At 38.8% G+C, this 25430-nt stretch overlaps 1 long non-coding RNA gene across 1 annotated transcript in view; it reads left to right on the top strand.

The window, feature by feature from the left end:
- Window positions 1-21013, top strand: part of LOC137636791 (uncharacterized) — a 34822-nt gene extending 13809 nt beyond the window's left edge. The window contains exon 4 of the long non-coding RNA XR_011043222.1: window positions 20686-21013. This is a non-coding gene — a long non-coding RNA (uncharacterized lncRNA). The remainder of the gene's footprint in view (window positions 1-20685) is intronic.
- Window positions 21014-25430: the final 4417 nt, after the last annotated feature.

Here is a 25430-nt window from a genome sequence, read left to right as displayed (position 1 = left end):
CTGGAGAAAGCATATGATAGAGTTGATAGGGAAGCAATGTGGAATGTGATGAGGTTATATGGAGTTAGTGGAAGGTTGTTGCAAGCAGTGAAAAGTTTCTATAAAGGTAGTAAAGCATGTGTTAGGATAGGAAATGAAGTGAGTGATTGGTTTCCGGTGAGAGTGGGGCTGAGACAGGGATGTGTGATGTCGCCGTGGTTGTTTAACTTGTATGTTGGAGTGGTGAGAGAGGTGAATGCTCGAGTGCTTGGACTAGGATTGAAACTGGTAGACGAGAATGACCATGAATGGATGGTAAATCAGTTGTTGTTTGCGGATGATACGGTACTGGTTGCAGACGAGGAAGAGAAGCTTGGCCGATTAGTGGCAGAATTTGGAAGGATGTGTGAGAGAAGGAAGTTGAGAGTTAATGTGGGTAAGAGTATGGTTATGAGATGTACGAGAAGGGAAGGTGGTGCGAGGTTGAATGTCATGTTGAATGGAGAGTTACTTGAGGAGGTGGATCAGTTCAAGTACTTGGGGTCTTTTGTTGCAGCAATGGTGGAGTGGAAGCAGATTTACGCCAGGGAGTGAATGAAGGATGCAAAGTGTTTTGGGGCAGTTAAGGGAGTAGTAAAAAATAGTGGGTTGGGCATGAATGTAAAGAGAGTTCTATATGAGAAAGTGATTGTACCAACTGTGATGTATGAAAGTGATGGAGATACAGAAATTGAATGTGTTTGAGATGAAATGTCTAAGGAGTATGGCTGGTGTATCTCGAGTAGATAGGGTTAGGAACGAAGAACTGAGGGTGAAAATGGGTGTAAAAAATGAGTTAGCAGCTAGAGTGAATATGAATGTGTTGAGGTGGTTTGGCCATGTTGAGAGAATGGAAAATGGCTGTCTGCTAAAGGAGGTGATGAATGCAAGAGTTGATGGGAGAAGTACAGGAGGGAGGCCAAGGTTTGGGTGGATGGATGGAGCGAAGGAAGCTTTGGGTGATAGGAGGGTAGATGTGAGAGAGGCAAGAGAGCGTGCTAGAAATAGGAATGAATGGCGAGCGATTGTGACGCAGTTCCGGTAGGCCCTGCTGCTTCCTCCGGTACCTTAGATGACCACGGAGGTAGCAGCAGTAGGGGATTCAGCATTATGAAGCTTCATCTGTGGTGGGTAACGGGGGAGGGTGGGCTGTGGCACCCTAGCAGTACCAGCTGAACTCAGTTGAGTCCCTTGTCAGGCTGGGAGGAACGTAGAGAGGAGAGGTCCCCTTTTTTGTTTCATTTGTTGGGATATGTATGTATGTAACTTTGCTTCTTATTTAGGTACTTTTCCTTTAGTTAATTCATTACAAAAACTACTTTTTCTTTGCCTTTCTTATGAGCTACAATGCCCAAAAGGCTATACACTACAGTACCAAACTTTATTCAATGAACTATACACATGCACTCATTAACCTTGCACAAATCAACTTAATACAGACGCTGTATATCAAACCACGGAGCTAGGACACATAGCACCTGTTATACGATACAAGGCCTTCTCCTAAATCTCAGTTCATCTTCCATTCCAAACTCTACTTGACAATGTTTCAGAATTTATTCCACACTTCATCCGATATTTCTTCATCTACCACATACCGTATATTATTTGCATCTCTCTCTCTCTCTCTCTCTCTCTCTCTCTCTCTCTCTCTCTCTCTCTCTCTCTCTCTCTCTCTCTCTCAGCATGGACAAATCTTGCCCTCACTACAAGCTCAAATATGATACTCTTAATGTTATTATGTCTGTCATTCCAATCATCATCCTGAAACATTCGACCTCTTATTTCTCAACTCATCTGCAATTGTATGGCGGTCTGCTTTTCTCTCGTTTATCGATTGCATCCATTATCAAGTATTTAATCCCAAGGAGAGTTCTTCCATTGGCTGTTTCTTCTTTTACTTAACTGCCTACACTGTTTTGTTTACAAGATCACATTCTATTATTATTATTATTATTATTATTATTATTATTATTATTATTATTATTATTAACATTATTATTACTTGCTAACCTACAACCCTAGTTGGAAAAGCAGGATGCGATAAGCCCAGGGGCCCCAACAGGGAAAATAGCCCAGTGAGGAGAGGAAACAGGGAAAAATAAAATACTTTAAGAAGAGTAACAACAATAAAATAAATATTTCCAATATAAACTATAAAAATTTTAACATCCAAACAAGAGAAAGAGAAATTAGATAGAATATATTGCCTGATTGTATCCTTAAGTAAGAGGAACTTGACCCAATATATGGTCTTTCAGACTTTATTTTTTCTTTGCAAACACTCAACCAGTCCTTGTAAACTATTATCTGAACTCTCTCTCCTACTTCAAACATTAGACATTGAAGCACTTACTCTCATTTATTCACGTGTATTCACATTATGTTCAATGTCCACTTCTTTCTCCCTAAAGTGAAATATGTCTGTCCAGTTCTTTGACCACTTGACACATTCTATAGCTAAGGTAGCCCCAGGAAATCTCTGCACGACACATTCTCTAGCTAAGGTAGCCCCAGGAAATCTCTGCACGACACATTCTCTAGCTAAGGTAGCCCCAGGAAATCTCTGCACGACACATTCTCTAGCTAAGGTAGCCCCAGGAAATCTCTGCACGACACATTCTCTAGCTAAGGTAGCCCCAGGAAATCTCTGCACGACACATTCTCTAGCTAAGGTAGCCCCAGGAAATCTCTGAACGACACATTCTCTAGCTAAGGTAGCCCCAGGAAATCTCTGCACGACACATTCTCTAGCTAAGGTAGCCCCAGGAAATCTCTGAACGACACATTCTCTAGCTAAGGTAGCCCCAGGAAATCTCTGCACGACACATTCTCTAGCTAAGGTAGCCCCAGGAAATCTCTGCACGACACATTCTCTAGCTAAGGTAGCCCCAGGATATCTCTGCACCAGTACCTATCAAGAAACTATTTTACAATCTATTTTTTACTCGTGCAGTAATTCTGCAATCTCTTTCTTGCAATGCTTATAGGAATAAATCCATTTTTTACCATCCAGACGTACTTCACATCACCGTTTTCTTCATGTGTAGTATCTCACATCACCGTTTTCTTCATGTGTAGTATCTCACATCACCGTTTTCTTCATGTGTAGTATCTCACATCACCGTTTTCTTCATGTGTAGTATCTCACATCACCGTTTTCTTCATGTGTAGTATCTCACATCACCGCTTTCTTCATGTGTAGTATCTCACATCACCGTTTTCTTCATGTGTAGTATCTCACATTACCGTTTTCTTCATGTGTGGTATCTCACATCACCGTTTTCTTCATGTGTAGTATCTCACATCACCGTTTTCTTCATGTGTAGTATCTCACATCACCGTTTTCTTCATATGTAGTATCTCACATCACCGTTTTCTTCATGTGTAGTATTTCACACTTACAGCCTATCTCAATATTGGTACTATGGCAATTATTATTATTATTATTATTATTATTATTATTATTATTATTATTATTATTATTATTATTAATTGCTAAGCTACAACCCTAGTTGGAAAAGCAGGATGCTATAAGCCCTTGTGGGCCCAACAGAGAAAATAGCTCAGTGAGGAAAGGAAACAAGGGACAATAAAATCTTTCAAGAACAGTAACAACATTAAAATGAATATTTACTATATAAACTATAAAAAATAACAAAACAAGAGAAAAAGAAGTTAGTGTCAGAGTGTACCCTCAAACAAGAGAACTCTTTTGAGATAAAAGGTAATTAACCCAGTTCTTGATAAACTTCTAGTATTTTTCTCATACTTTCGAAACACCTACCATTGTCTTCACTCTAAATATGTATAAGGGAGTCAGTCCATCTAATTGCTTGATATGCTAATTTAATAAGTATCTTAACCCTTTTACCCCCAAAGGACGTACTGGTACGTTTCACAAAACTCGTCCCTTTACCCCCATGGATGTACAGGTACGTCCTTGCAAAAAACTGCTATTTACATTTTTTTTTGCATATCTTTGATAATTTTTTGAGAAACTTCAGGCATTTTCCAAAAGAATGAGACCAACCTGACCTCTCTAAGACAAAAATTAAGGCTGTTAGAGCAATTTAAATAAAATATACTGCAAAATGTGCTTGAAAAAAAAAACCCTGGGGGTTAAGGGTTGGAAAGTTCCAAATAGCCTGGGGGTAAAAGGGTTAACTCATTATCAGGGTTGCCTTTTTTTGCATTACTTTCAAAATATAGGGACTTTTATCAAGCACTATATACTCTATCCAGCGTTGTTAATTAAACGGTATATAACTCATACACAAATATTTTTTATTCTCTTGCAAATTGACATATTACTAATGCTACCTCTCTACTAGATTTCAGTGTTACCTCGGTCTCTATCGTACACTAAACCACATAATTAACAAATACTGTATCTCTCTCTCTCTCTCTCTCTCTCTCTCTCTCTCTCTCTCTCTCTCTCTCTCTCTCTCTCTCTCTCTCTCATGTGATATTATACAAGACCTTACATTGTCTCCTTTCATTTTGGAATCAACATATTTATCTATGTTACTTGACACTTTTCTCTCTTTTCTATATTGCACTCCAAATTCAGTAAAACTTTTTCCATTTCCTTATATTTCCACAATCATATTATACACATTCCCATTCACTGTTTCCTTTAATCTCACAGAAGATTCTTGGTCTCACACAAGAACTTACAAATACTAAATGGTTGACACTTATTTCTGTCTCTCCATTCTTTCACATGAATTATTGGTTCTCCTATACATGATCTTTTTATCAAATTCATCTGAAATAGTGTTGATGTCTGCTTTCATTTTATTTGAACATTTTAAACCTTTTAGATGTGGTAAGAGCTCTTCTAGAAAAAGGACACTCCAAAATCAAACCATTGTTCTCTAGTCTTGGGTAGGGCCATAGCCTCTATACTATGGTGTTCCACTGTCTTGGGTTAGAGTTCTCTTGTTTGAGGGTACAATCGGACACACAGTCCTATCTAATTTCTCTTCCATTGTTTTGTTAAATTGTTATAGTTTATTTAGGAAATATCTATTTTATTGTTACTGTTTTTGAAACATTTAATTTTTCCTTGTTTCCTTTCCTCACTGGGCTATTTTCCCTTTTGGATCCCTCGGGCTTATAGCATCCTGCTTTTCCAACTATGGTTGTAGCTTAGTAAGTAATAATAATAATAATAATAATAATAATAATAATAATAATAATAATAATAATACAGTACTGTCATTTCAGGATGCCAGAAAACCTAAAATCAATCAGTCAATCAATAGTTTCAAATATCAACATTTGTGACCTCCCTTAACAGCACGTGACCCAGAGCCTATCACCAATAGACTCCAACACTTTCCCCCCAAATAATTCTTGCTATATCTAGTGATATATTGAAGTAAGCTCTGATAACGTCTAGCTTCTCAATGCCTATCTATCTGTTGCCTTGGCACGTTGTCCTTTCCCTTATGTTGTATGCTCTGTTAGTGTTATTTATGTAGTTTTCCTTTTAGTTTATTATAAATAAATTTCCTTCACATTTCCTTAGCGCTACAAGGACTAGAGTCAAATAAGCATTAAATATTACAGTACGAGTTTTATTCAATGAACTATCTACTTTCACTCATTAACCTTGCACAAATCAACTTAATACAGACAGTACGACAAAGTATATAAATAACCCCTATGGAATGCTATGCCAGACATTCATTTCAGTCTTGCTTCATTTTCCATTTTAAACTCTACTTGAATTTCCTTTAAAATATGTTTTCATACACTTCCTAGTTTAATAACCTCTCTCTCTCTCTCTCTCTCTCTCTCTCTCTCTCTCTCTCTCTCTCTCTCTCTCTCTCTCTCTCTCTCAGGAGAATCTGACTCCTTATTTTATTTCCTTTTCTGACATTCCATTCTTCCACATGAATCATAACACACTCACATTCTTCTGCAATTTTCTCTGTCTGCATTCATCTCTCATGAACCAAATTCAATTTCTTATTTTCCCACCAGTGATTGATCCTTATCACCTTTACATACTTCATTCATTAAGTATTTATTCAAAGAGAGAGTTCTATCTCTGCCTGTTTTCTTCAATCAAGCAACTGACTTCATTTAGTTTTCTTTTTTAAATCACTTTCTTGCAAGGAACTTAACCATTCTGACCAAAGTTACTCTTAAAACTTACGTTCCTTCAGACTCAAGTTTCTCACATGACCAATATTCAACATTTCCCTTTTCAATCACAACCATTCTGACCAAAGTTACTTTGAAACAGATGTTCCTTCAGACTCAAGTTTCTCACATGACCAACATTCACTCTTTCCCTTTTCAATCACAACCATTCTGACCAAAGTTACTTTGAAACAGATGTTCCTTCAGACTCAAGTTTCTCACATGACCAACATTCAACCTTTCTCTTTTCAATCACAACCATTCTGACCAAAGTTACTCTTAAAACATACGTTCCCTCAGACTCAAGTTTCTCACATGACCAACATTCAACCTTTCCCTTTTCAATCACAACCATTCTGACCAAAGTTACTTTGAAACAGACGTTCCTTCAGATTTAAGTTTCTCACATGACCAACATTCACTCTTTCCCTTTTCAATCACAACCATTCTGACCAAAGTTACTCTAAAAACATACGTTTCTTCAGACTCAAGTTTCTCACATGACCAACATTCACTCTTTCCCTTTTCAATCACAACCATTCTGACCAAAGTTACTTTGAAACAGACGTTCCTTCAGATTTAAGTTTCTCACATGACCACCATTCAACCTTTCCCTTTTCAATCACAACCATTCTGACCAAAGTTACTCTAAAAACATACGTTCCCTCAGACTCAAGTTTCTCACATGACCAACATTCAACCTTTCCCTTTTCAATCACAACCATTCTGACCAAAGTTACTCTTAAAACATACGTTCCCTCAGACTCAAGTTTCTCACATGACCACCATTCAACCTTTCCCTTTTCAATCACAACCATTCTGACCAAAGTTACTCTAAAAACATACGTTCCCTCAGACTCAAGTTTCTCACATGACCAACATTCAACCTTTCCCTTTTCAATCACAACCATTCTGACCAAAGTTACTCTTAAAACATACGTTCCCTCAGACTCAAGTTTCTTACATGACCAACATTCAACCTTTCCCTTTTCAATCACAACCATTCTGACCAAAGTTACTCTTAAAACATACGTTCCCTCAGACTCAAGTTTCTTACATGACCAACATTCAACCTTTCCCTTTTCAATCACAACCATTCTGACCAAAGTTACTCTAAAAACATACGTTCCCTCAGACTCAAGTTTCTCACATGACCAACATTCAACCTTTCCCTTTTCAATCACAACCATTCTGACCAAAGTTACTCTTAAAACATACGTTCCCTCAGACTCAAGTTTCTCACATGACCACCATTCAACCTTTCCCTTTTCAATCACAACCATTCTGACCAAAGTTACTCTAAAAACATACGTTCCCTCAGACTCAAGTTTCTCACATGACCAACATTCAACCTTTCCCTTTTCAATCACAACCATTCTGACCAAAGTTACTCTTAAAACATACGTTCCCTCAGACTCAAGTTTCTTACATGACCAACATTCAACCTTTCCCTTTTCAATCACAACCATTCTGACCAAAGTTACTTTGAAACAGACGTTCCTTCAGATTTAAGTTTCTCACATGACCACCATTCAACCTTTCCCTTTTCAATCACAACCATTCTGACCAAAGTTACTCTAAAAACATACGTTCCCTCAGACTCAAGTTTCTCACATGACCAACATTCAACCTTTCCCTTTTCAATCACAACCATTCTGACCAAAGTTACTCTTAAAACATACGTTCCCTCAGACTCAAGTTTCTTACATGACCAACATTCAACCTTTCCCTTTTCAATCACAACCATTCTGACCAAAGTTACTTTGAAACAGACGTTCCTTCAGATTTAAGTTTCTCACATGACCAACATTCACTCTTTCCCTTCTCAATCACAACCATTCTGACCAAAGTTACTCTAAAAACATACGTTTCTTCAGACTCAAGTTTCTCACATGACCAACATTCACTCTTTCCCTTTTCAATCACAACCATTCTGACCAAAGTTACTTTGAAACAGACGTTCCTTCAGATTTAAGTTTCTCACATGACCACCATTCAACCTTTCCCTTCTCAATCACAATCATTCTGACCAAAGTTACTCTTAAAACATACGTTCCTTCAGACTCAAGTTTCTCACATGACCACCATTCAACCTTTCCCTTTTTCAATCACAACCATTCTGACCAAAGTGACTTTGAAACAGATGTTCCTTCAGATTTAAGTTTCTCACATGACCACCATTCAACCTTTCCCTTCTCAATCACAATCATTCTGACCAAAGTTACTCTTAAAACATACGTTCCTTCAGACTCAAGTTTCTCACATGACCACCATTCAACCTTTCCCTTTTCAATCACAACCATTCTGACCAAAGTTACTCTTAAAACATACGTTCCCTCAGACTCAAGTTTCTCACATGACCAACATTCAACCTTTCCCTTTTCAATCACAACCATTCTGACCAAAGTTACTCTTAAAACATACGTTCCTTCAGATTTAAGTTTCTCACATGACCACCATTCAACCTTTCCCTTCTCAATCACAATCATTCTGACCAAAGTTACTCTTAAAACATACGTTCCTTCAGACTCAAGTTTCTCACATGACCACCATTCAACCTTTCCCTTTTCAATCACAATCATTCTGACCAAAGTTACTCTTAAAACATACGTTCCTTCAGACTCAAGTTTCTCACATGACCACCATTCAACCTTTCCCTTTTTCAATCACAACCATTCTGACCAAAGTGACTTTGAAACAGATGTTCCTTCAGATTTAAGTTTCTCATATGACCAACATTCAACCTTTCCCTTTTCAATCACAACCATTCTGACCAATGTTACTCTAAAACATACGTTCCTTCAGACTCAAGTTTCTCATATGACCACCATTCAACCTTTCCCTTTTCAATCACAACCATTCTGACCAAAGTTACTCTAAAACATACGTTCCTTCAGACTCAAGTTTCTCACATGACCACCATTCAACCTTTCCTTTTTCAATCACAACCATTCTGACCAAAGTGACTTTGAAACAGATGTTCCTTCAGATTTAAGTTTCTCACATGACCACTATTCAACCTTTCCCTTCTCAATCACAATCATTCTGACCAAAGTTACTCTTAAAACATACGTTCCTTCAGATTTAAGTTTCTCACATGACCCCCATTCAACCTTTCCCTTCTCAATCACAATCATTCTGACCAAAGTTACTCTTAAAACATACGTTCCTTCAGATTTAAGTTTCTCACATGACCCCTATTCAACCTTTCCCTTTTCAATCACAACCATTCTGACCAAAGTTACTCTTAAAACATACGTTCCTTAAGATTTAAGTTTCTCACATGACCACCATTCAACCTTTCCCTTTTTCAATCACAACCATTCTGACCAAAGTGACTTTGAAACAGATGTTCCTTCAGATTTAAGTTTCTCACATGACCACCATTCAACCTTTCCCTTCTCAATCACAATCATTCTGACCAAAGTTACTCTTAAAACATACGTTCCTTCAGATTTAAGTTTCTCACATGACCACCATTCAACCTTTCCCTTCTCAATCACAATCATTCTGACCAAAGTTACTCTTAACACATACGTTCCTTCAGATTTAAGTTTCTCACATGACCACTATTCAACCTTTCCCTTCTCAATCACAATCATTCTGACCAAAGTTACTCTTAAAACATACGTTCCTTCAGATTTAAGTTTCTCACATGACCACCATTCAACCTTTCCCTTTTCAATCACAACCATTCTGACCAAAGTTACTCTAAAACATACGTTCCTTCAGACTCAAGTTTCTCACATGACCACCATTCAACCTTTCCTTTTTCAATCACAACCATTCTGACCAAAGTGACTTTGAAACAGATGTTCCTTCAGATTTAAGTTTCTCACATGACCACTATTCAACCTTTCCCTTCTCAATCACAATCATTCTGACCAAAGTTACTCTTAAAACATACGTTCCTTCAGATTTAAGTTTCTCACATGACCACCATTCAACCTTTCCCTTCTCAATCACAATCATTCTGACCAAAGTTACTCTTAAAACATACGTTCCTTCAGACTCAAGTTTCTCACATGACCACCATTCAACCTTTCCCTTTTTCAATCACAACCATTCTGACCAAAGTGACTTTGAAACAGATGTTCCTTTAGATTTAAGTTTCTCACATGACCACCATTCAACCTTTCCCTTCTCAATCACAATCATTCTGACCAAAGTTACTCTTAAAACATACGTTCCTTCAGACTCAAGTTTCTCACATGACCACCATTCAACCTTTCCCTTCTCAATCACAATCATTCTGACCAAAGTTACTCTTAAAACATACGTTCCTTCAGACTCAAGTTTCTCACATGACCACCATTCAACCTTTCCCTTTTCAATCACAACCATTCTGACCAAAGTTACTCTTAAAACATACGTTCATTCAGATTTAAGTTTCTCACATGACCACCATTCAACCTTTCCCTTCTCAATCACAATCATTCTGACCAAAGTTACTCTTAAAACATACGTTCCTTCAGACTCAAGTTTCTCACATGACCACCATTCAACCTTTCCCTTTTTCAATCACAACCATTCTGACCAAAGTGACTTTGAAACAGACGTTCCTTCAGATTTAAGTTTCTCACATGACCACCATTCAACCTTTCCCTTCTCAATCACAATCATTCTGACCAAAGTTACTCTTAAAACATACGTTCCTTCAGATTTAAGTTTCTCACATGACCACCATTCAACCTTTCCCTTTTCAATCACAACCATTCTGACCAAAGTTACTCTAAAACATACGTTCCTTCAGACTCAAGTTTCTCACATGACCACCATTCAACCTTTCCCTTTTTCAGTCACAACCATTCTGACCAAAGTGACTTTGAAACAGATGTTCCTTCAGATTTAAGTTTCTCACATGACCACTATTCAACCTTTCCCTTCTCAATCACAATCATTCTGACCAAAGTTACTCTTAAAACATACGTTCCTTCAGATTTAAGTTTCTCACATGACCCCCATTCAACCTTTCCCTTCTCAATCACAATCATTCTGACCAAAGTTACTCTTAAAACATACGTTCCTTAAGATTTAAGTTTCTCACATGACCCCCATTCAACCTTTCCCTTCTCAATCACAATCATTCTGACCAAAGTTACTCTTAAAACATACGTTCCTTCAGATTTAAGTTTCTCACATGACCACCATTCAACCTTTCCCTTCTCAATCACAATCATTCTGACCAAAGTTACTCTTAAAACATACGTTCCTTCAGATTTAAGTTTCTCACATGACCACCATTCAACCTTTCCCTTCTCAATCACAATTATTCTGCCCAAAGTTACTCTTAAAACATACGTTCCTTCAGACTCAAGTTTCTCACATGACCACCATTCAACCTTTCCCTTTTCAATCACAATCATTCTGACCAAAGTTACTCTTAAAACATACGTTCCTTCAGACTCAAGTTTCTCACATGACCACCATTCAACCTTTCCCTTTTTCAATCACAACCATTCTGACCAAAGTGACTTTGAAACAGATGTTCCTTCAGATTTAAGTTTCTCACATGACCACCATTCAACCTTTCCCTTCTCAATCACAATCATTCTGACCAAAGTTACTCTTAAAACATACGTTCCTTCAGATTTAAGTTTCTCACATGACCACCATTCAACCTTTCCCTTCTCAATCACAATCATTCTGACCAAAGTTACTCTTAAAACATACGTTCCTTCAGATTTAAGTTTCTCACATGACCACCATTCAACCTTTCCCTTTTTCAATCACAACCATTCTGACCAAAGTGACTTTGAAACAGATGTTCCTTCAGATTTAAGTTTCTCACATGACCACCATTCAACCTTTCCCTTCTCAATCACAATCATTCTGACCAAAGTTACTCTTAAAACATACGTTCCTTCAGATTTAAGTTTCTCACATGACCACCATTCAACTTTTCCCTTCTCAATCACAATCATTCTGACCGAAGTTACTCTTAAAACATACGTTCCTTCAGACTCAAGTTTCTCACATGACCACCATTCAACCTTTCCCTTTTCAATCACAACCATTCTGACCAAAGTTACTCTTAAAACATACGTTCCTTCAGACTCAAGTTTCTCACATGACCACCATTCAACCTTTCCCTTTTTCAATCACAACCATTCTGACCAAAGTGACTTTGAAACAGATGTTCCTTCAGATTTAAGTTTCTCACATGACCACCATTCAACCTTTCCCCTCTCAATCACAATCATTCTGACCAAAGTTACTCTTAAAACATACGTTCCTTCAGATTTAAGTTTCTCACATGACCACCATTCAAACTTTCCCTTCTCAATCACAATCATTCTGACCAAAGTTACTCTTAAAACATACGTTCCTTCAGATTTAAGTTTCTCACATGACCACTATTCAACCTTTCCCTTCTCAATCACAATCATTCTGACCAAAGTTACTCTTAAAACATACGTTCCTTCAGATTTAAGTTTCTCACATGACCACCATTCAACCTTTCCCTTCTCAATCACAATCATTCTGACCAAAGTTACTCTTAAAACATACGTTCCTTCAGATTTAAGTTTCTCACATGACCACCATTCAACCTTTCCCTTCTCAATCACAATTATTCTGCCCAAAGTTACTCTTAAAACATACGTTCCTTCAGACTCAAGTTTCTCACATGACCACCATTCAACCTTTCCCTTCTCAATCACAATCATTCTGACCAAAGTGACTTTGAAACAGATGTTCCTTCAGATTTAAGTTTCTCACATGACCACCATTCAACCTTTCCCTTTTCAATCACAATCATTCTGACCAAAGTTACTCCTAAAACATACGTTCCTTCAGACTCAAGTTTCTCACATGACCACCATTCAACCTTTCCCTTTTTCAATCACAACCATTCTGACCAAAGTGACTTTGAAACAGATGTTCCTTCAGATTTAAGTTTCTCACATGACCACCATTCAACCTTTCCCTTCTCAATCACAATCATTCTGACCAAAGTTACTCTTAAAACATACGTTCCTTCAGATTTAAGTTTCTCACATGACCACCATTCAACCTTTCCCTTCTCAATCACAATCATTCTGACCGAAGTTACTCTTAAAACATACGTTCCTTCATACTCAAGTTTCTCACATGACCACCATTCAACCTTTCCCTTTTCAATCACAACCATTCTGACCAAAGTTACTCTTAAAACATACGTTCCTTCAGACTCAAGTTTCTCACATGACCCCCATTCAACCTTTCCCTTCTCAATCACAATCATTCTGACCAAAGTTACTCTTAAAACATACGTTCCTTCAGATTTAAGTTTCTCACATGACCCCTATTCAACCTTTCCCTTTTCAATCACAACCATTCTGACCAAAGTTACTCTTAAAACATACGTTCCTTAAGATTTAAGTTTCTCACATGACCACCATTCAACCTTTCCCTTTTTCAATCACAACCATTCTGACCAAAGTGACTTTGAAACAGATGTTCCTTCAGATTTAAGTTTCTCACATGACCACCATTCAACCTTTCCCTTCTCAATCACAATCATTCTGACCAAAGTTACTCTTAAAACATACGTTCCTTCAGATTTAAGTTTCTCACATGACCACCATTCAACCTTTCCCTTCTCAATCACAATCATTCTGACCAAAGTTACTCTTAACACATACGTTCCTTCAGATTTAAGTTTCTCACATGACCACTATTCAACCTTTCCCTTCTCAATCACAATCATTCTGACCAAAGTTACTCTTAAAACATACGTTCCTTCAGATTTAAGTTTCTCACATGACCACCATTCAACCTTTCCCTTTTCAATCACAACCATTCTGACCAAAGTTACTCTAAAACATACGTTCCTTCAGACTCAAGTTTCTCACATGACCACCATTCAACCTTTCCTTTTTCAATCACAACCATTCTGACCAAAGTGACTTTGAAACAGATGTTCCTTCAGATTTAAGTTTCTCACATGACCACTATTCAACCTTTCCCTTCTCAATCACAATCATTCTGACCAAAGTTACTCTTAAAACATACGTTCCTTCAGATTTAAGTTTCTCACATGACCACCATTCAACCTTTCCCTTCTCAATCACAATCATTCTGACCAAAGTTACTCTTAAAACATACGTTCCTTCAGACTCAAGTTTCTCACATGACCACCATTCAACCTTTCCCTTTTTCAATCACAACCATTCTGACCAAAGTGACTTTGAAACAGATGTTCCTTTAGATTTAAGTTTCTCACATGACCACCATTCAACCTTTCCCTTCTCAATCACAATCATTCTGACCAAAGTTACTCTTAAAACATACGTTCCTTCAGACTCAAGTTTCTCACATGACCACCATTCAACCTTTCCCTTCTCAATCACAATCATTCTGACCAAAGTTACTCTTAAAACATACGTTCCTTCAGACTCAAGTTTCTCACATGACCACCATTCAACCTTTCCCTTTTCAATCACAACCATTCTGACCAAAGTTACTCTTAAAACATACGTTCATTCAGATTTAAGTTTCTCACATGACCACCATTCAACCTTTCCCTTCTCAATCACAATCATTCTGACCAAAGTTACTCTTAAAACATACGTTCCTTCAGACTCAAGTTTCTCACATGACCACCATTCAACCTTTCCCTTTTTCAATCACAACCATTCTGACCAAAGTGACTTTGAAACAGACGTTCCTTCAGATTTAAGTTTCTCACATGACCACCATTCAACCTTTCCCTTCTCAATCACAATCATTCTGACCAAAGTTACTCTTAAAACATACGTTCCTTCAGATTTAAGTTTCTCACATGACCACCATTCAACCTTTCCCTTTTCAATCACAACCATTCTGACCAAAGTTACTCTAAAACATACGTTCCTTCAGACTCAAGTTTCTCACATGACCACCATTCAACCTTTCCCTTTTTCAGTCACAACCATTCTGACCAAAGTGACTTTGAAACAGATGTTCCTTCAGATTTAAGTTTCTCACATGACCACTATTCAACCTTTCCCTTCTCAATCACAATCATTCTGACCAAAGTTACTCTTAAAACATACGTTCCTTCAGATTTAAGTTTCTCACATGACCCCCATTCAACCTTTCCCTTCTCAATCACAATCATTCTGACCAAAGTTACTCTTAAAACATACGTTCCTTCAGATTTAAGTTTCTCACATGACCCCCATTCAACCTTTCCCTTCTCAATCACAATCATTCTGACCAAAGTTACTCTTAAAACATACGTTCCTTCAGATTTAAGTTTCTCACATGACCACCATTCAACCTTTCCCTTCTCAATCACAATCATTCTGACCAAAGTTACTCTTAAAACATACGTTCCTTCAGATTTAAGTTTCTCACATGACCACCATTCAACCTTTCCCTTCTCAATCACAATTATTCTGCCCAAAGTTACTCTTAAAACATACGTTCCTTCAGACTCAAGTTTCTCACATGACCACCATTCAACCTTTCCCTTTTCAATCACAATCATTCTGACCAAAGTTACTCTTAAAACATACGTTCCTTCAGACTCAAATTTCTCACATGACCACCATTCAACCTTTCCCTTTTTCAATCACAACCATTCTGACCAAAGTGACTTTGAAACAGATGTTCCTTCAGATTTAAGTTTCTCACATGACCACCATTCAACCTTTCCCTTCTCAATCACAATCATTCTGACCAAAGTTACTCTTAAAACATACGTTCCTTCAGATTTAAGTTTCTCACATGACCACCATTCAACCTTTCCCTTCTCAATCACAATCATTCTGACCAAAGTTACTCTTAAAACATACGTTCCTTCAGATTTAAGTTTCTCACATGACCACCATTCAACCTTTCCCTTTTTCAATCACAACCATTCTGACCAAAGTGACTTTGAAACAGATGTTCCTTCAGATTTAAGTTTCTCACATGACCACCATTCAACCTTTCCCTTCTCAATCACAATCATTCTGACCAAAGTTACTCTTAAAACATACGTTCCTTCAGATTTAAGTTTCTCACATGACCACCATTCAACTTTTCCCTTCTCAATCACAATCATTCTGACCGAAGTTACTCTTAAAACATACGTTCCTTCAGACTCAAGTTTCTCACATGACCACCATTCAACCTTTCCCTTTTCAATCACAACCATTCTGACCAAAGTTACTCTTAAAACATACGTTCCTTCAGACTCAAGTTTCTCACATGACCACCATTCAACCTTTCCCTTTTTCAATCACAACCATTCTGACCAAAGTGACTTTGAAACAGATGTTCCTTCAGATTTAAGTTTCTCACATGACCACCATTCAACCTTTCCCCTCTCAATCACAATCATTCTGACCAAAGTTACTCTTAAAACATACGTTCCTTCAGATTTAAGTTTCTCACATGACCACCATTCAAACTTTCCCTTCTCAATCACAATCATTCTGACCAAAGTTACTCTTAAAACATACGTTCCTTCAGATTTAAGTTTCTCACATGACCACTATTCAACCTTTCCCTTCTCAATCACAATCATTCTGACCAAAGTTACTCTTAAAACATACGTTCCTTCAGATTTAAGTTTCTCACATGACCACCATTCAACCTTTCCCTTCTCAATCACAATCATTCTGACCAAAGTTACTCTTAAAACATACGTTCCTTCAGATTTAAGTTTCTCACATGACCACCATTCAACCTTTCCCTTCTCAATCACAATTATTCTGCCCAAAGTTACTCTTAAAACATACGTTCCTTCAGACTCAAGTTTCTCACATGACCACCATTCAACCTTTCCCTTCTCAATCACAATCATTCTGACCAAAGTGACTTTGAAACAGATGTTCCTTCAGATTTAAGTTTCTCACATGACCACCATTCAACCTTTCCCTTTTCAATCACAATCATTCTGACCAAAGTTACTCCTAAAACATACGTTCCTTCAGACTCAAGTTTCTCACATGACCACCATTCAACCTTTCCCTTTTTCAATCACAACCATTCTGACCAAAGTGACTTTGAAACAGATGTTCCTTCAGATTTAAGTTTCTCACATGACCACCATTCAACCTTTCCCTTCTCAATCACAATCATTCTGACCAAAGTTACTCTTAAAACATACGTTCCTTCAGATTTAAGTTTCTCACATGACCACCATTCAACCTTTCCCTTCTCAATCACAATCATTCTGACCGAAGTTACTCTTAAAACATACGTTCCTTCATACTCAAGTTTCTCACATGACCACCATTCAACCTTTCCCTTTTCAATCACAACCATTCTGACCAAAGTTACTCTTAAAACATACGTTCCTTCAGACTCAAGTTTCTCACATGACCACCATTCAACCTTTCCCTTTTTCAATCACAACCATTCTGACCAAAGTGACTTTGAAACAGATGTTCCTTCAGATTTAAGTTTCTCACATGACCACCATTCAACCTTTCCCTTCTCAATCACAATCATTCTGACCAAAGTTACTCTTAAAACATACGTTCCTTCAGATTTAAGTTTCTCACATGACCACCATTCAACCTTTCCCTTCTCAATCACAATCATTCTGACCAAAGTGACTTTGAAACAGATGTTCCTTCAGATTTAAGTTTCTCACATGACCACCATTCAACCTTTCCCTTTTCAATCACAATCATTCTGACCAAAGTTACTCCTAAAACATACGTTCCTTCAGACTCAAGTTTCTCACATGACCACCATTCAACCTTTCCCTTTTTCAATCACAACCATTCTGACCAAAGTGACTTTGAAACAGATGTTCCTTCAGATTTAAGTTTCTCACATGACCACCATTCAACCTTTCCCTTCTCAATCACAATCATTCTGACCAAAGTTACTCTCAAAACATACGTTCCTTCAGATTTAAGTTTCTCACATGACCACTATTCAACCTTTCCCTTCTCAATCACAATCATTCTGACCAAAGTTACTCTTAAAACATACGTTCCTTCAGATTTAAGTTTCTCACATGACCACCATTCAACCTTTCCCTTCTCAATCACAATCATTCTGACCAAAGTTACTCTTAAAACATACGTTCCTTCAGACTCAAGTTCCTCACATGACCACCATTCAACCTCTCCCTTCTCAATCACAATCATTCTGACCAAAGTTACTCTTAAAACATACGTTCCTTCAGACTCAAGTTTCTCACATGACCACCATTCAACCTTTCCCTTTTTCAATCACAACCATTCTGACCAAAGTGACTTTGAAACAGATGTTCCTTCAGATTTAAGTTTCTCACATGACCACCATTCAACCTTTCCCTTCTCAATCACAATCATTCTGACCAAAGTTACTCCTAAAACATACGTTCCTTCAGATTTAAGTTTATCACATGACCACCATTCAACCTTTCCCTTCTCAATCACAATCATTCTGACTAAAGTTACTCTTAAAACATACGTTCCTTCAGATTTAAGTTTCTCACATGACCACCATTCAACCTTTCCCTTCTCAATCACAATCATTCTGACCAAAGTTACTTTTAAAACATACGTTCCTTCAGACTCAAGTTTCTCATATGACCACCATTCAACCTTTCCCTTTTTCAATCACAACCATTCTGACCAAAGTGACTTTGAAACAGATGTTCCTTCAGATTTACGTTTCTCACATGACCACCATTCAACCTTTCCCTTTTTCAATCACAACCATTCTGACCAAAGTGACTTTGAAACAGATGTTCCTTCAGATTTAAGTTTCTCACATGACCACCATTCAACCTTTCCCTTTTCAATCACAACCATTCTGACCAAAGTTACTCTTAAAACATACGTTCCTTCAGATTTAAGTTTCTCACATGACCACTATTCAACCTTTCCCTTCTCAATCACAATCATTCTGACCAAAGTTACTCTTAAAACATACGTTCCTTCAGATTCAAGTTTCTCACATGACCAAATTCAGCCTTTCCCCATTTCAATCACCTGTTTGCAGAGGTCAATCTCCTACAAATATATTAAAACTCTAATTCACCTTCCCTCCATTCTTCTCTATTCACAGCATCATCCAATTAGCGTTCTTTCTTCGTTTCATTTCCAGTCACCATCTCTGCATTTCAGGCAACTTCAACATTACTTCGTCCATTTTTGTAGTAAATAAAAACAATAATAATAATCTTAAATCCTTTTGAAACATCTACCACCGTCTTCACCCTAAATATAAGTACACTCTGGCACACTATTCTATCTTATTTCTCTTCCTCTTTTAAAAAAAAAAAAAAAAATTTATAGTTTACACAAGATATTTGTTTTAATGTTACTGTTCTTAAGATATTTTATTTTTTTCTTGTATTTTTTTCTTGTTTCCTTTCGTCACTGGGCTATTTTCTGTGCTGGAGCCCTTGGGCTTATAGCTTAGCAAGTAATAATAATAGAAGGGTTCTGTTCCTCTGTGTCTTCTCAGAGTAGGGTTCTAGTAGTTAATGATAAAGACTGCTTTCATTACATCGTTTTTAGGATATAGGGACCCAAATTTATTTGTTTGAAAATACGATTACTAAATATCAGTATTTCCCCAGTCTGTATTGTACACTAAACCACATAAATTCATATACTGTATCTCACTTGTGATACTATAAAAGACCTTACTTTTTCCATTATTGACTGCTGTTGACAATCATATAGAATTTTTAATTGGCAATTTATATTCCATTCCAAATGCAGCTAAAATTTTTACTATTTCCAGAACCGTAGTTTGCACATCGTCGTTCAGTCACACCATAAAATTTTTTCAAATGAATCATGGATTTTTTTATACATTCTATTCATCACATTCATGTGTAAAATAGGCTGGTTTCGTTATTTAAAGCATAAACAATTATCTGTCTTTATTCTGTAATAAGGTTAAATTTAATCTCAATATTTTTTATTTATGAATTTTGTCATATTTGGATATTTTATTCCTATACTGCACAAATTTTTTTTTACCTTGCCAAACAATAAGATCATCTTACATAATTCAATTGATTTCCTAAAATATTTCCTAAAATTTCGTGTCCATATCATGATTTGTCAATAAGTAATTTATCAGTTCCATTTGGCTAATAATTATGAACTTCATTTTATATGCTTCAAGTATATGAATGCATAACTTTTCTAGTCTATTTGGCTAATTTGCATATATGATTCCCAATTTGTAAGTTTCTTGTATATATGCTTTGATAACTTTTCCAGTTTCCTTTGGTGAATTCTCAGTTTCTATGTTCCCCTTTTCTTCCTCATTTTCTATGTTTCAAGTATATGTATAACTATAAATTTTCCAGGCCACTTGGCTAACTTGCATATATGATTCCCACTTTATAAGAAAGTATATATGCTTTGATAACTTTTCCAGTTTCCTTTGGTGAATTCCCAGTTTCTATGTTCTCCATTTCCTCCTCAGAAATTTTTCTATGTTTTAATTTTATGTATAACTATTACTTTTCCAAGCCACTTGGCAAATTTGCATTTTTTCCCCATATTCTATGCATATAAGTATAAGTATTCCAGCCCAATTGGCATATAGCTGATTCCCATTTTCTATGTCTCAAGTATATGTAAAATTTTCCAGAAATGGCTGAAATCCTGGTGCCTCCAGCAGCAGATTGGGGTACACCTGGAAGGGTAACATGCACTGCCCCCTCCTCCGGCCGGTACTGGAAGAACCTGGAACCAGACCACACCAGTGAAGGGGGACCCTGGTCGCTCATTCTTCCCTCGTACTAAAAGGGTTTGCAGACCTTTCTTTAAAAATTCATTTACAAAATAGCTAAAGGCAACTCAAGAGAGCTAAAGGCAACTCAAGAGGCCAAAAGTGACTAACTCATTGAACTCTTAAACACCATTTTCTATGCTGTATCTGTGAGAAACCTTCAAATAAAATAAACCTATTCAATACTTCTATTCTTTGAATACACCCCTTTTTTTGGAATTTTGTGGTTTTGAAATGAAAGTTTGAAAAATCAATTTTTCTTTTATTTTTCACATTGAAAAGACTTGAACATGGGAATACAGAGTTGACAGGAAAAATGAACATGGGGAATACATAGTTGACAGGGGAACATGGGAATACAGAGTTGACAGGAAAAATGAACATGGGGAATACATAGTTGACAGGGAAAATATAATAAGTCTAAAATGAATAAAGACAAAAATGAATACAGGCAAAAATGAATACAGGCAAAAATGAATACAGGCAAAAATGAATACAGGCAAAAATGAATACAGGCAAAAATGAATACAGGCAAAAATGAATACAGGCAAAAATGAATACAGGCAAAAATGAATACAGGCAAAAGATTTAGGGCAAATAAAATTATTCAAGACAACACTTCAAACACGGAAATACAAATTCAAGGCAACACTTCAAACACGGAAATACAAAGTTGACTGGCAAAAAAATTATGACTTTTGCTTGACTTGAACATTTAATACACAAAGTTAACAGGCAAATTTTATACATAATGGAAAACTTCACTGCCAGAAAACTGCCCAAGCAGCAGCCAAAAAAAAAAAAAAAAAAAAAAAAATTAAAATTGTCTCTATATATTCAAAACGTTTACGAAGAGTGTCCAGAAACTGCGTTATATAAGCCCTGGATTACCGGCTGACTTTTTTTTATATGGGGGGGGGGTGCGGCGCTCCTCTTGATGGATCACAGGACTGCCACTCTCTCCTCTTGATGGCTCACAGGACTGCCACTCTCTCCTCTTGATGGCTCACAGGACTGCCACTCTCTTCTCTTGATGGCTCACAGGACTGCCACTCTCTCCTCTTGATGGCTCACAGGACTGCCACTCTCTCCTCTTGATGGCTCACAGGACTGCCACTCTCTCCTCTTGATGGCTCACAGGACTGCCACTCTCTCCTCTTGATGGCTCACAGGACTGCCACTCTCTCCTCTTGATGGCTCACAGGACTGCCACTCTCTCCTCTTGATGGCTCACAGGACTGCCACTCTCTCCTCTTGATGGCTCACAGGACTGCCACTCTCTCCTCTTGATGGCTCACAGGACTACCACTCTCTCCTCTTGATGGCTCACAGGACTGCCACTCTCTCCTCTTGATGGCTCACAGGACTACCACTCTCTCCTCTTGATGGCTCACAGGACTGCCACTCTCTCCTCTTGATGGCTCACAGGACTGCCACTCTCTCCTCTTGATGGCTCACAGGACTGCCACTCTCCTCTTGAGGGCTCAGAGAACTGGCACTCTCCTCTTGATGGCTTACAGGACTGCCACTCTCTCCTCTTGATGGCTTACAGGACTGCCACTCTCTCCTCTTGAGGGCTCACAGAACTAGCGCTCTCCTCTTGAGGGCTCACAGAACTGGCGCTCTCCTCTTGAGGGCTCACAGAACTGGCACTCTCCTCTTGACGGCTCACAGAATGGGCGCTCTCCTCTTGTGGGCTCACAGAACGGGCGCTCTCCTCTTGTGGGCTCACAGGACGTGGGCTCACAGGACTGGCGCTCTCCTCTCTAAGACTCACAGGACTGCCACACTCTCCTCTTGATGGCTTACAGGACTGCCACTCTCCTCTTGATGGCTCGCAGGACTGCCACTCTCTCCTCTTGATGGCTCACAGGACTGCCACTCTCTCCTCTTGATGGCTCACAGGACTGCCACTCTCTCCTCTTGATGGCTCACAGGACTGCCACTCTCTCCTCTTGATGGCTCACAGGACTGCCACTCTCTCCTCTTGATGGCTCACAGGACTACCACTCTCTCCTCTTGATGGCTCACAGGACTGCCACTCTCTCCTCTTGATGGCTCACAGGACTACCACTCTCTCCTCTTGATGGCTCACAGGACTGCCACTCTCTCCTCTTGATGGCTCACAGGACTGCCACTCTCCTCTTGAGGGCTCAGAGAACTGGCACTCTCCTCTTGATGGCTTACAGGACTGCCACTCTCTCCTCTTGATGGCTCACAGGACTACCACTCTCTCCTCTTGATGGCTCACAGGACTGCCACTCTCTCCTCTTGATGGCTCACAGGACTGCCACTCTCTCCTCTTGATGGCTCACAGGACTGCCACTCTCCTCTTGAGGGCTCAGAGAACTGGCACTCTCCTCTTGATGGCTTACAGGACTGCCACTCTCTCCTCTTGATGGCTCACAGGACTACCACTCTCTCCTCTTGATGGCTCACAGGACTGCCACTCTCTCCTCTTGATGGCTCACAGGACTGCCACTCTCCTCTTGAGGGCTCAGAGAACTGGCACTCTCCTCTTGATGGCTTACAGGACTGCCACTCTCTCCTCTTGATGGCTTACAGGACTGCCACTCTCTCCTCTTGAGGGCTCACAGGACTGCCACTCTCTCCTCTTGATGGCTTACAGGACTGCCACTCTCTCCTCTTGATGGCTCACAGGACTGCCACTCTCTCCTCTTGATGGCTCACAGGACTGCCACTCTCTCCTCTTGAGGGCTCACAGGACTGCCACTCTCTCCTCTTGATGGCTTACAGGACTGCCACTCTCTCCTCTTGATGGCTCACAGGACTGCCACTCTCTCCTCTTGATGGCTTACAGGACTGCCACTCTCTCCTCTTGATGGCTCACAGGACTGCCACTCTCTCCTCTTGATGGCTCACAGGACTACCACTCTCTCCTCTTGATGGCTCACAGGACTGCCACTCTCTCCTCTTGATGGCTCACAGGACTACCACTCTCTCCTCTTGATGGCTCACAGGACTGCCACTCTCTCCTCTTGATGGCTCACAGGACTGCCACTCTCCTCTTGAGGGCTCAGAGAACTGGCACTCTCCTCTTGATGGCTTACAGGACTGCCACTCTCTCCTCTTGATGGCTCACAGGACTACCACTCTCTCCTCTTGATGGCTCACAGGACTGCCACTCTCTCCTCTTGATGGCTCACAGGACTGCCACTCTCCTCTTGAGGGCTCAGAGAACTGGCACTCTCCTCTTGATGGCTTACAGGACTGCCACTCTCTCCTCTTGATGGCTTACAGGACTGCCACTCTCTCCTCTTGAGGGCTCACAGGACTGCCACTCTCTCCTCTTGATGGCTCACAGGACTGCCACTCTCTCCTCTTGATGGCTCACAGGACTGCCACTCTCTCCTCTTGATGGCTCACAGGACTACCACTCTCTCCTCTTGATGGCTCACAGAACTGGCGCTCTCCTCTTGATGGCTCACAGGACTGGCGCTCTCCTCTTGTGGGCTCACAGAACTGGGGCTCTCCTCTTGATGCCTCACAGGACTAGCGCACTCCTCTTGATGGCTCACAGGACTGGATTTAGTTTTGTCGAATATTTCACGTGTAACATGTTTTACATGAAAGAATTCCTGACTGATGAAATTTTACTAGAGACTAAACAAAACATCCCTTCTTTCTCCGCTGAATTCACTGACACGTCATGACCATAGCTACGAAATGAGAAATGAAAGACTTTGATTAGGAGTTTTACACCCAAGTCCAAATTGGTGATATAGACGGACTCAAGTCCGTCCATGTTACTCATTTGGACTTTGGTATTAACCAATCAAGTCTCCATTTTCCTTTTCGTGGCTATAATTATTTACTTATTTTGTATACGAAATAAATCTAAGCAAAAACTTTAACGCAAACTCTCAGACAATATATCATGATCAGTTGAGTAAAATTCTGAGAGCTTTGAGTCAATTATTTCCATAAAATTAACCCTGATCAGTATGTCAAATTCTGAGAGCTTGGAGTCAATCATTTCCCTAAAATAAACCTTGATCAGTAAGGTCATTTTAAATTCTGAGAGCTTCAAGTCAATTATTTCCCTAAAATTAAACCCTGATTGGTATGTCAAATTCTGAGAGCTTCGAGTCCATTATTTCCCTAAGATAAGCCCTGATCAGTATGTCAAATTCTGAGAGCTTTGAGTCAATTATTTCCCTAAAATTAAACCCTGATCAGCATATCAAATTCTGAGAGCTTCGAGTCAATTATTTCCATAAAATTAACCCTGATCAGTATGTCAAATTCTGAGAGCTTCGAGTCAATTATTTCCCTAAAATAAACCCTGATCAGTAAGGTAAATTCCGAGAGCTTCAAGTCAATTATTTCCCTAAAATTAAACCCTGATCAGTATGTCAAATTCTGAGAGCTTCGAGTCAATTATTTCCCTAAAATAGACCCTGATCAGTATGTCAAATTCTGAGAGCTTTGAGTCAATTATTTCCCTAAAATTAAACCCTGATCAGTATGTCAAATTCTGAGAGCTTTGAGTCAATTATTTCCCTAAAATTAAACCCTGATTGGTATGTCAAATTCTGGGAGCTTCAAGTCAATTATTTCCCTAAAATAAACCCTGATCAGTA

Source organism: Palaemon carinicauda, unplaced genomic scaffold, assembly GCF_036898095.1.
Source record: "Palaemon carinicauda isolate YSFRI2023 unplaced genomic scaffold, ASM3689809v2 scaffold390, whole genome shotgun sequence".
Classification (NCBI taxonomy): Eukaryota; Metazoa; Arthropoda; class Malacostraca; order Decapoda; family Palaemonidae; genus Palaemon; species Palaemon carinicauda.
Note: the sequence above shows the minus strand (reverse complement) of the source record. Positions and strands in the feature narration are given on the sequence as shown.